Source organism: Scomber scombrus, chromosome 5, assembly GCF_963691925.1.
Source record: "Scomber scombrus chromosome 5, fScoSco1.1, whole genome shotgun sequence".
NCBI classification, from domain to species: domain Eukaryota; kingdom Metazoa; phylum Chordata; class Actinopteri; order Scombriformes; family Scombridae; genus Scomber; species Scomber scombrus.
Genome location: NC_084974.1, coordinates 16106247 through 16120007, shown reverse-complemented (window position 1 = coordinate 16120007; position 13761 = coordinate 16106247). Strand labels below are relative to the sequence as shown.

The window sequence follows — 13761 nt, the reverse complement described above, 5'->3', positions numbered from 1 at the left end:
CCTATGTCACACCAACATGCAAAGTGTTCTCTCATGCCAAAAGCTTGAACCAAATGTCCATCAAACAAACACAGCACCAAACGTGAATGAGGCTCATTAGACAAGGCTCATTTCATAACAGGGGATTAATCTGAAGGAATAAAAAAAAATTGACAAATGACTCTGGTGTTGAGGAAATATATAAATAAAAGAGTCATCAATAAGCATCTTAGCATGTGTGAATAATGCATGCGGCCATTTCCCGTAGCCAGAGGCAGGAGATATTATTACACTATCAGATCAACTAGCCAAGGTAATAAGTTGGAGAGGAGAGGGAGGTAGAGAAAGCCGAGGATATTACGCAACCCCCAACCCCTCAACGCCCCAAATCCCTGAACACACATACACACACACTTCATTATAAGCATACAGAATAAAATCTTGGCTAAACATTTTGCCTCACTCGTGACCAACCTCAGCTGTCAACATGCACAAAGCAGACTGCAATGCTGCGAGTGTCACCAGGGTTCATGAATCTCCTCATTTAAAGCAAGCCACATGATCTTGTGTTAATCTGTCTGCTAAAATGGTGCTGCTTGTTTGGCCAAACTCTGGATTATTTCATGGCTATGATAACTCTCCATGAAAAACACACCGATTTAGCCTCCAGTGACAGCACTGCTGCCGAGTTACTGACTGTTATGTTTTAAGAATACAGATAGGAATATTCACAAATTACGGTCTTCACAAGGAAAAGTGGATCTTATTCATCAGTGTTAAATAAATTATAATTGTGCACAAGTTTGTGTACATTGTCAAACCAGCACCACATTTTTTGCTTTATTTAGCTATGCATCTTGATATCAATGTGCCGTTTTTAGTGCAAGCCATGTGGAATTGCACTTTATTTCATCAAAATGCCTCTGTTAACAAAAGCCACGTTCAGCCCTACATCTGAGAGCAGTACAGACGGAGAAAGAATGAGGAAGTCAACAGGAGCCAGAGATGGGAGCCATTAATTCACCTCAAATGACTTCCAGAAAAGAAATAAAGAGAAAAAAAGGTGGAAGGAAAGAAGAAAAAAAGCAAGTTGCTACATGTTTGGTTCCCTTTTGTTGACCTTTAAAAACAACAAACAGATAGAGACAAAAAAAACAATGGTCAGAACTTGCTTGAAAGAAAAAAAACAAAAAAGCCTCAAAACCAAATTGCCCAGGAGACAGAGTGTAAACTCTGATTTATAATTAAAAAATAATAATAATAATAATAATAATAATAATAATAACTTGTTGCTGTCTGCCAATCAGACAGTCATGTTTGTTTAGGCAGCAAGTTGACAGCTCAGACATTCCTTTACTGTTACAAATTTCAGTGAGGGGCTCAGAATCTGATTTTCATGCTTTCTTTCTATGATGCTGGGAAATACAGTTGATTAGAAACACAGGGATTACTGTGATTCAGTTCAAATGTAATTAACAAGTTTATACAACAGATTCAAAGTCAGTGGTATATCTGGTGCAGCCTTGGAAAAGCAAAAGAAAAAAGAGAAGGTAAGACAGAGGGAGGGAGGAGAAATTCAGTAATGTGAGAGGTTAAAGGGCGCTGACTGCAGCAGCAAAAAGCAGATGCTGGACGCTTCGTATTACACCGCATCACCGGCTGACCAGGACATCATCTATATACGACCTGAGCTGCCCTTTATACTGATAGGAGCATCAAGAAGAAGGGAGGGGGAGAGGCTGCAAGAGACAAATAGAGTAAAGGAAACTAGGGGTGGTGACAGGAGAAGGGAAGAAGCTAAAGGAAGAGTGATGGGAGGCAAACAGGAGCAATTAGTACGAGTTGGTGAGAGACAGAGGTTGTGTCTCGTAGTGAGTGGGGAGAAACAAGTTGAATCCTGGCAGGTATAAAAGAGGATATAAGATGAAATCAGAGGGGAAAAAGTCTTTTTTTCATCTCTCTTCATTTATCTTTCTCTGATTTCCACCTATTCTCCTTTATTTTTATACATATGCTTCGATCTTTTCTACTTTTTCTTTCCCCAAATATTTCTCCCTCTCAAAAATCTAAGTGCCTTCTGGTAGGCTGTACTCATATGAGTATCATGTGACATAAACAACTTTGTGAACATGGCTCATCTTTTAATAGCCTCAGCCCCCTCTATCTCTCCTCTCTGTCTCCGCTCTTGTTCCTTGTTCACACACAACTTATGCTGCAGTACCACAGAAATGTGCTGCAAGGTCATCATCACCATGGCAACTAGAGAAACCGTGTTTAAAGCAAGGACAAAGTGGTTAATGGTGTCAGGTCCTGCCTGATACTAGGCTGGTTCGGAGCAAATCATCAAGTTTTCAAATGCTGCCAAGAAATCTGAAATCTGAAATCAGTTTACTGTCCAGGCTAGAGCGGCAAGTTAAGGCTTTTCAATAACAAGAGACAATAGTTTTCACCAAATAATAAACACTTACTATGTGTTATAAAAATTAGATAAGGGTGAATTCCATGTGTCAAGAGTTCATGTAGAGTATGAGTACATTTCTATATTTATGTGAACTGTTTGATACTTCCTGTTTCAACAAGTTGCTGAGGCTGGCAGAAAGAGATTTCAACTCTATATGTATCGTAGGGTTAGAGACGGGTCAACGAGTGGAACTTCTGCATGTTTACTCAAAAAGGGAACTGAAGAACCGTTATGATGCTATCTATGGAATAAGACTGCTAAGGTGTTGAGTAACTGTTATGACTATCTATGGAATAGACCTGCCTGCTATGGGAGGGGGCTGAACAACGCAAGTAAAGAACAGTATAAAACCTTTCTGACAACGCTCCTCTGGGAGCCTTTTCGCCTGTAACCGTTGTTGTTGCATTTGTAAAACGCTCCGCTTGTACAAGCTAATAAATTCAACTTATGTTCTACTATTCTGAATCCAGTCTCCTTCCTTGAGAGTGATATAGAAATTATCATAACACTATGGTACATATCTGAAGAGCTTCATGTAAAAAAAAAAAAAAAAAAAAAAAAAATATATATATATATATATATATATATATATATATATACATATATATATATATACATATATATATATATATTTCATGGAGTTACTTCCTACTGTTTCTACGAATGTTTAAGTTTAAGTTACACATTAAAAACAGTACAAGTGTGTCATAGCCTGATTTCAGCCCTGTGTAATGTGAATGTTATGGATGAAAACTAGAGCATACAAATATCTGTTGACAATCTTTTTTTCTGTGGTGAAAACTACAGTAGACTAAAACTAAATGAAAAGTAAATCTTTGAAAACAAAAACAAAGATGAAGCAAAAATCTAAATTTTTGTCACAAAACAATTTTATTGTATAACTGTAAACTATCTCTTCCTCAGAAGTTGTTTCAGCTGCTTGACCTGTTGCACAATAAGCAGCATCTTGCATTTCAGTGATGCTTTGTCTCTACCAGTTAAGTTACCTAACTTCACCAGTTTACAGCAGATTTATGAACTCAGTTCATCTACAATCCGTCTGGAAATTAGGTAAAAAGACAGCAACAAAACAGATAGTAAAGACTACAAAAACAGACAGTCCAGCCCACCAACAATTATACAAAGGTAAGCTAACGTTAATTTAACATTCTCCAGGGCTGTGGATGTGACTTAAAAATTACTTTCAGTCCATATCTTTCCTCACTATAGACTAGCAGCAGGACTGACTACATGATTAATGTAGATGAAAATAAAATACTGGAGTTGTAAAGACTGAATTACAAAAGCTACACAGACCTAGCCTACCTAGACGAGAGAGCAATACTTTCATCCTCTAAACTTTTTATGACATTGAAAAAACGCTGTTTGCAGCTGTTTTGTAAAATGCATTTTAAGCCACTTGTGTGTCATTTTCAATAATTATGTTTTATGTCATGACAACTCTTTGATTAAGATCTGGCTAGGTTTAGGCACAATAACTATTTGGTTAGTGTTAGGGTTAAATGGGTTAATTAAGGGTAAAATACCTGGTTTTGTCACTGGAGAAAAGCTGCAAATGCCCCAATGTATCACTAAAAATACCCAGTTTAGTCAGTTGAAATGGGAAGACTTTGGTCTATGCCCAAAATATTACTGTTAGCATGCTAATATAGTCGATTAAGATAGTAAGCATCAAACCTGCTAAACATCAGCATGTTAACATTGCTATTGAAAGCATGTTAGCATGCTGTTGTAGCATTTACCTTGAAGCCGTTGTTCATTAGTACAGCCCCACAAAGCCACTAGCATGACTGTAGATGTATTTCTTTACATACAGGTTTAAGAGTGACATGACATCATAATTTATGATATAGAAATGGCTAATTAAGAAAAAATTAAATCACATGACAGTAAATAATGGGTGCTAATGAAAACCAGGCACATTCCCAGTTTAGTGGTCATTATATTATTAAAATATTCAATGTTCTTACCGATGAAATTAAAATGGTGGACAATTCCAGTGTTATGTATTTTGACCATGGTAACTGTGGTACTGTAATTAACTATGGTGCAGGCTGACTGATAAAATTGGATACTAAGTAACTTTGTAAACCATGTCAGAAAATCATAGTTTACAGTACCATGGTACTATGATAAACTACTGTATGGAATACAAAATAAAGAAAACGGTCATACTACAATGGTTCAATACAGTGAATTTAATTATACAGACAAGACCATTCAGACAGACAAGCAACACAACCAGACTGACACACTAAAAGGCACACTATGACAGACAATACTAACAGGCACACTGTGATAGACAGAGAAAAACTATATAACAGAAACACTACAGACAAGAGAGAACTGTCTGATCTGAACAGCCATTCAGTGGTCCTGATAGTCTGGGTAGAACAAGAGCAGAAGAGAACATGAGCTTAAATTAAAAAAAAAAATTAAAAAAAACAGAGACAATTGTTAATGTGAAGTTTTTAGCAACATACTAAAGAAATAATATAATGATGAGATTGGTAAATATATACTATACTTCCATGAACTCCTGTCAGGGGAGGTTATAGTTTGTCTTCACAATAAGCATGGCCTTGATAGTAGGAACAGCTAATCGTGTTGCTGCTGTCCATATATCATTCATTTGGGAGAACACTGTCTCAACTGGTGCATTATTTCTTGCTAACCCCATGACAACAGACACTAATCTAGCCAGGTTAGTATGTGGGATGTCATTCTTCTTGAAGTAGGTAACCACTGTGCTCCATCTCTGACTAAGCGGTTTCTCAGATGTTTTCCATTCTTCCAGTTATCCCCCCCTTTAGGAACTCTTGCAGGCCAGTAACCTCGTCAAACAATGCATCCTCATTTATGGTCACATTGGGGCATTTCTCTTGCAGTGTGGCTGCTTCCTTCTGGATCTCTTTACGCTGAGGTTGCCTTTTTAAAAGGAGACAATGTAAATCTTTTAGATTATCTGTGTGGTTTTCTCATGCTTGAGAGTATTTCACATAGTGAAGAATGATAGGGATGTTTTAAGAAAGTTCTCTTTAGACATTCCTCCATTTTCCTCTAGCGTCCTCTGACCAAAACTGAATGAAGTCATCACGTCTTGCAGTCCCAATTTAGCCTGAAAATTTCTCAATATTACAGTTGAATCCACAGTACAGTGGTCCTGGCTTTCAAACGTCTTGATCTAGTCATTGAATACGGTAAGGTTTCCAGTGGTTAAAGGCCTGCCAAAGTTCAGTCAGTGGATCTTCGAACATTGTTCGCAGGACAATAAGGCATTTGTCTTCAAAAAGAAAAAAGGATTTCTATGGCACATACATTTTCCGCACTCTTTCTAGAGCAGGGAGCATGGACAGCCAGCAAACATTGCTGTGTCCTAAAATGTTACAGTACTCCTGGCCAACAAACTCATAAAAGCTCTTCAGTCTTGCAACTCTGACAGTGAATATAAGAAAATATCCTTGTGAACAGGTACACAACATCAAGGGGACTTATATCCAAAGCTGTTCTGGTTATGTTGTAAATGATGTGGGCAGGACAATGTAAGCCACCTCCCGCTGCAGAGCATTTTTAAGTTTGGTATCCATTGATCCTCCTCAGCCTATTCAGTTTTCCAAATTTGGTATTTTAGTTGTCGGCAGAGAATGCCACGACTATGTTTTCCAGGTTAAATTTTTGGATGACAACCAGTACCATTTCCTCTATTGCTCCTCCTTTCAATTCAACAAAATCAAGCAGTTTTGTTTCCACAGATGTGCTGCCATCATATGTCTTACAATATCTGACTACTATTGGCAGCAGCTTTACTTGACCATGATTGGACACATCAATGGACAGGGACAACATCTCAACCTGGTCATGGTCATGTGTTACCAAAATAGGTGTCCATAGTGCTAAGCTGTTACTCACTATGGTGTCATGTTTTGTCCAAGCACATGTAAACTTTGGCTTATAAAGCTGGGCGTTTAAATGGAAATTTTCTCATCATGTTGTCATTAAAATGGTATTTCCGTGTCTTGGAAAGAGCCTTTGTACCTCCTCTGTCTGCTCTTCTTCATTCTTCTTGTGTCACTCTTGTTCCTCTCAACTTTTTCTTCTCCAGTTTTTCTCCTCTTCTTTTCTTCATGTCTTATTTCTCTTTCTTCTTTTCCTTTACTTTCCTCACTTAATTATTTTCAATCCCCTTTAGTTTTGCTTTTCACTCCCATCTTCCTCTCCAATCTTTAATAATAAATAGTACACATTAAACAGATCCCCATTGCTTACCTCATTTTGCATCTTATCTCAAGAACATTGTTTGGAATAATAAATTGTCAGGCTCTTTAATTATATAGTTACCCTTCTTCTTATATCTTCTTATCCATTCTTCCTTCTCACCTTCCTCTCCACAGAAAGCATTATGCTAATCCATGAAAATGTTAAAATACATTGTCACACTTTTTTTTGTAAAACCAAACCATTAAAATTGCAATCTACATTAAAACTTCAATCAGCAAATCATATTCTTAATAATTAATTGTACATTCATTAAATATAAAATCATATTTTCAAAATAGCCCATCCACTGGATGTTAACATGTGAACGTCTTTTGACATGTAATGACAGTAACTAGCAAACCTAGCTAACTAACTTTGACTACATCATGGATGTATAAAGAGAACTTGATACAGGAACAGCACTGAGCACTAAAGCCAATTTGACATAGCAGCCAAAGCATGTAATTACAACATCATGTGGTGTTATTGGGCCCAAAAAAGACTGTTTCCCATAGAGGAAGAACACGAAGGAACAATTTTTGCCTCCCTGCGCCACGAAGCAGCATTCATAGGAATGACTGGTGCCCCACCTTCAACACTGTATCCAGTTCTGTTTATACATCCATGGTCTCTATAGTTAACATTAGCAACCAAAACATATTTAAAACCTTATAGAGTAGATCATCTTTTTATATAATAAATTGTGACATTATAACATCACTAGCTAGTATCTCAAATGATTGTAACTTACCTACTGTAGCTTGAAAAGACATCCATGGGGATGTTGTGGATTTACGATACTTAGTAATTTGTGGCGAGTTTTCCACAGGAGTTTTTCTAAAACTAGCACGAGTGAGTAGTTAGTAGAAGGGTGATTTGAAGCTGCTTTAACAAGCAGCCCTCTCTGTTAGCCAAAACAAGCACAATGCGATTGAGACTTGAACCGTTAAGCTCTACTACCTGGGGTTTCTTGCCATGTAAAATATTATTTCACTTTGTGGCCAGTTTAATGCACAGTTAAAATCTGGAGAAAACTTTTTTTTTTCTCCATGTACACAGCTTGAGGAAAACAAAGTGATGGGACATTTATGTGACCCAACTGTAATGACTCAAATACCTTGCTGAGGGGACAACTGTGTTAATATGGCTCACGTGCGAAATATGTCCCACCCCAGCAAGCTTAAGATTTGATCCAACAGTTTCCGGTTGAGTGCTGGTCATTCTGAAATGATACTCCATTACGATGATGCTTCCACAGATTCTACCATCAGGGTAATCTTACACACACATACACACATTAGTATTGACTACAAACCATGACACAGCAGATCTGCATCATCTGCAAAGGATACACAGCTGTAGAGATGAATGGAAGGTCAGCCGGTGCATTGATATTCAGGACACAGGCATATGAGTAATATGTATGCATATGAACAACATCAACTATCTCTCTCATGTGCTTGCTCTGTCTCTCTCTCCCTCTCTCTCTCACACACACACACACACACACACACACACACACACACACAGAGACACATACACAATCTATGACTCCCTCCTTCAGCTGTAAGACAAACAGAGGTGGGGGGAGACGATGAGGGCAGTCAAGTGGCACGTGTGCAAGCTGTCGTCTGCACTGTGATATCAGCACAAGTGTTTAAACAGCCTGACATGCACAAAGAGACAGGGGGTGATGCGAAAGTAGACACCCACACGGATAAGGATGTGAGATAATAAACATTTAAATACATGGTTACCTATTTGTTTGTGAGTGCATGTATTGTGCATAAAAGACATGCATCTTGCTTGTTTTTGGCTGTGGTAGTGCCAGTGTGGTGTAATGCAGCGGCAAAAAAAGTGTCACTGAGTTCATGGACATAAACCAAGCCACTGCCAGACCAGTCTGCTCCTCTCAGGAATAGCAATGGAAGAGGTGTGTATGAGAATATATATGTGTGTGAGAGTGTGGGTGGGAGGGTAGATGGAGAAAGATTGGAAAACTGAGAAAATGAGATGGAAAGACAGACGGACAGGGTGAGAAACAGACTGATTGATGGAGAGGAGACATCCCAGGGATATAGATGCAATAGGTGGAAAGGAAGAAGACGGATGCCAGTGAAAAAGTAGTCTGCCCACCTAGAAATAAGCTTGTGTACATTTACCATCTCTGCATGTGGCATTTCAAGCACAGGGCCTTTATTAGACACATACACAGTCTTTGCTTTTTTTCACCGTCTCTCCTTTGCTCATACATGCAGATATACAGTTAACAGATCTAGACAAACAGGTAGACAGATGGGAGGTAGAGGTGGCATGGCCTGGGATAGACAAAATGGGGATATTTATCATGTAATTACATGATGCAGAGTAAAAGGGACAGGTTTCAGACAGGAACACTAGCATACAAAGACAGAGAGAGATTCATGACAAACTTGAGCCAGGGAAAATCCTTGAAAGGTGACAGCTGAGTAACAACAAGATGAGCACTGATGGCGCGCAGGTGGTCAAGTGGTTAGAGCGCATGCCACATATACAGCCAACCCTGGTTCGAATCCCTGCCGGAAGTCCTTTGCTGCATGTCACACACCCCTCTCTAAAGGTGTCTATGCCAGACAAAACCTTTTTTAAAAAAAAAGATGATCACTGATTAAACTGAATGGCTAAAAATCTTAATAGCAGAATTTGTGTCACGTCAAGTCAAGTCAAGTCAAGCTTTATTTATAAAGCACATTTAAAAACAACCTCAGTTGAACCAAAGTGCTGTACAGTTATTAAAATACAAAATAATCATACACAAATATAATAATAAATAAAACAATAAAGGAATAGTTTATAGATTATTTAACTCAGATGTTATTAATGCTAATGAATTGGCCTTCTGTGAATTTTTGGCATTCCGTAGTCTGGTATTTCGGATCAGGACATACCAAAGGTGTGAATGTCAGTTAATCACAACCACACACACGAAGTGCAGAATCCCTGACTTATCATCAGAGCAGAATTTGGCTAGACAGGACTCCCTGAAAACCACCTAGCATGGCCGTAGCTACCATTGAGGACACCAAGGTCATGTCCTCTGTTTTTTTTTTTTTTAAGTTTTGTTTCATTGTGAAGTGAAAATAGCCGACGAGACAATTATCCTTGCATCAACGGACCGTCACGTGACACGTACTTGCAGATACCGCTGCCATGTCAAAACAAAAGTAGTCGGCTATTGCCAGCGGTGGAGTGAGGCCTTGAAATCCACCGGGAATTTTTTCACCGGCCCCGGTGTTATGTGACAACTGGTTTCCAATTTAACTGGTTTCCTTACAGAACAGCTCCAGCTGTGTTGCGCTTCCGTCAGCAGATTTTTCACAAATTCACAAATATACTATATATAATACACAGCATATTACTGGAGATTTTTAAGTCGCAGTTATATAGTGCTCACTTCCAGAAAAAATATCTGCTGCAGTAGATGTTGAACTGCGACTTGAAAATCGCCAGGAATATGCTGTCTACATTTGTGAATTGGACTTGACCCGATTTTGCAAACTGTTCATTCATTGGACGAGCCGTTTTTCTCCCTTTACCAGCAGGCCGTGCTCCATTCCACATTTTAAGAACAAGCAAAGAAAATAATATAATGCAGTTATAATTTTTTAAATATGCAACCACGGAAGTTGTAGAATACTGAAATAGGAGTTGATTAAAGTTGCAAAATTGGAAGTGATAAGAAAGAACTGGACCACAAGAGTGACCATGACTGAGAAATGCACAGCAAGAAAGCGTTATAATTACATCATGGATTACATTGAACTGATACTTAAGTTGTGGTCTTCTTTTTTGACCTTAACCAAACATTGTGCCAAATAAAAGACAGAAAGCCTTTGACAATATAAATTCACCTTTATGTATGCAGACATTCCACCTGCCTTTTTTCTTCACATGTTTTATTCAATGAATAGATTGTATTTTTTGTTTTGTCTCTCACAGATGTAAATTGTGTAAAATACTGCAGTTGTATGAGAGAAACATGTACGTGTTTACACACACACACCAAGAGAAATCTTCATACGGGGGTTGGAACGAAGGGGTGGGGGGTATCAGACAAACTACACTGAATAAAACACACATTTAATATGAGATACTGTATGTTATTTGTGCAAATGTATGTCATATATGAAGGTATACCCAATATTCTAATAAAGTAAAATGTATATATTTAGTCTCGCATTAGTACATATGGAAGTAATCATTGTGTGGCTGAGCATCTTTATGCAAGATAGGGTCCTCAGTTACTTTTAATGACATGTTTTGATAAACACTAAAAATTTAAATTGTGAGAATGAAGGAGTTGCAGCATGCACTGCCACCAGTGATTGCACCAGCTGAAATGTAGTTTGGTGAGGAGTTCCCTTACTTTTCCATGCTAAGGACCCCCAAATAGATAAACTGAGACCTAGAGGTAACTTACTGCTGGCAATGGAAGAAGTAGGTAAGTGAGAACGGTGTCTGGTCTAAGTAAATGTAACAGGTCTGTGATTTTTAGTTGTACATATTTTTCAGTATCATTATTATTATTATTATTTCAATTTGAAAATTCCTCAACAATCAGATAATAGCTATTTAAAAATCTGCAGGGAAGTCTAGTAGCCATTGCAGCTGTGCTAGCAATACGAGGAGCAAAAATCTATTAAAAGTGTATCTATGTTAGTGAATCAATGATCACGAAAAAAAATTAAAAATCATCTGTGTTTGAAGTTACAAGTTACAAGCTTCATTTGCAGGTCCTACAGGTTTAATCGTGTGGTTTAGGCAAAGATTAGATTGATAAACAACTGTTCAGGTTAAAGTTATGCTTGTCCAAGAAGTGATGAGGTGACCCAATGCCAGCCGACGAGAACGCGCATCAGGCACAAAAACTCTGTGTGATGCAGGACATGAGGCACCATCCTGGGTGAAATACCAAGTTTTTAGGGAGTCCCTTGGCTAAACGACGGATAATCTGTACTCTTCAGCTGTCTATGACCAGTGATTCAATTTGACACCTTAATCTGTGGAAATCACAGAGGGCTCCTCCATGGAGCCAACTGTATTTACTATAGATTACATCTTCCACTAGTGTGCATTAGTCCAGTGACAGCTTTTCAGACTGCAGGGAAAACAGCAATCATACACCACTGACTGACTCACTGTGATTTTGCCACTCACCAAGTGGTCTCGTAGGACTACCCCAACCATTTGTCTGAATGACTGACTATCTGCATTGAAGCATGGGGCTCAAAGTCATATCCAGTCACCTTCTCTTGCTTTCACCTTGATCAGAGCTTTTGCCTATTTTCTCACTTGATAATTGAATAATGTAAATCAGAGTGGATACATGCTCATGTCATTATGCACATACACTTCATTCCCTCTCTATCCCTCTCTCTCTCACACACACACACACACACACACACACACACACACACATACACACACACAAACACACTACTCATCTGCATGCAACAGACTGCCCTGTGCCTGCTCAGGACAGCAGGGAGATGACATCACTTCTAAAGGACAGATTAGTAGAAGGATGGAAAGAGAAGGTGGGGGAGGGAAAACATAATTCTTTTTTTTAATCAAAACAGTCAAAACCAGGTAAATATGCATTCTCGCACTCCCTCTCCATTAGAGTCCCACATACACACAGTTGTTTAGTCGGGATGTGTGCGCTGTGAAATTCAGCATGTATGAGTGCCTCTGTGCTCTCGCTGTTCTATACTCTAATGACTGTGTAGATCTGCCCGTTCTGATCTGCAGCAAAGCCTTTCAACCCACCAAGAGTCAGACAAAAGAGAGACACAGTGAGCCATAAAAATAAAATAAAAAATAGAAAGATGCAGAGAGACAATGACAGAGAAGGATGATGAACCTGAATAGCTAGAGGTGTTCAGATTAGTGGGTGAGAAGAGGGCATGTATGTGAAAGAAGAGAGGAAATATAGATGGACATGGTGTCCATGTCAGGATCAATTTGGTGAATAATGACATAAGAGCTCAAACTGCAGTAATAACTGTTGTTAGAAAGAATCTGTGTTTGCCCTTCCATAAATATTTCCATCAACAATCAGCCAGCTTGACTGCTTCTACTTCAAAATTTAGGATCTTACTTTCACTTCTGGCAGATGGAGGTAGGAAGAAAAGGAACCAACATAACAGCTCTCAGTCGTGCTCCTGGAGCTGCAATGAAGTCTGCAACTTAAGGTACTATTGATGTAAATCATAAACTAGTAAATGGAGTAACACTGAGCTTATTAGACGGAACTGCAGGCATAGCACCCACAACAAGTCATCAAAGTAAAGTGACACCTTTTGGCAAACCTTACCAAGGCATGTAAGCAGACAGGTGAATGAGAGAATGATGGATGCAATATGGAAAATTTGCATCATAGACTGCGATCACAGTTACAGCACAGTGCAGATGTCCAAACTCTATGGAAATGTGGCAAATGAGCGGTACATGTTTAGAAGATTAATTGGAAAATGTTGAGACACCAAAGCTAGTGTATTCTAGACCACACTCAACCTATTCCAGTGATTTAACTTTTAATGCAAAGCAAACAAAAGTTAAGTCCTGCTTATATCCAACATCAAAAATTCTGTTTCTGTTTTATTATTGTTTATTATATTATTTCCCTTTAAATGGTGCTGTATTGAACATAGCCTTTTGTAATTCTATCATGTAGTTGCCCCACACTCTACTGACAACTAAAACCATCAACATTCAGAAACTATCAGGGAAATACAACAGCATATACATCACTTAATTATTGCAAGTATTGCATACACAATCTTTACTAAAGATTATCAAGCTGCTTTAACCAAATTGTTCACTTTTTTTAGCAGCATGCAAAGGCAGTGATGATTTATTTTGTGCGTATGCCTGAATTTGCGCTTGTGTGTCAGGCTGGTGCAGATGGCCTGGGTAACGCCAGAGTTTAATCATTTCCTGAGGGCAGCTGTAGTGTAAACAGTAGTCCTGTCATTATACAGGGGGGAGTGTAGAGCTGTTCG

General features: G+C 38.6%; 1 protein-coding gene across 5 annotated transcripts in view; it reads right to left on the bottom strand.

The window, feature by feature from the left end:
- The window catches only part of LOC133980223 (muscleblind-like protein 1), a 71424-nt gene that overhangs the window by 51081 nt on the left and 6582 nt on the right, over positions 1-13761 (bottom strand). The window lies entirely within an intron of this gene.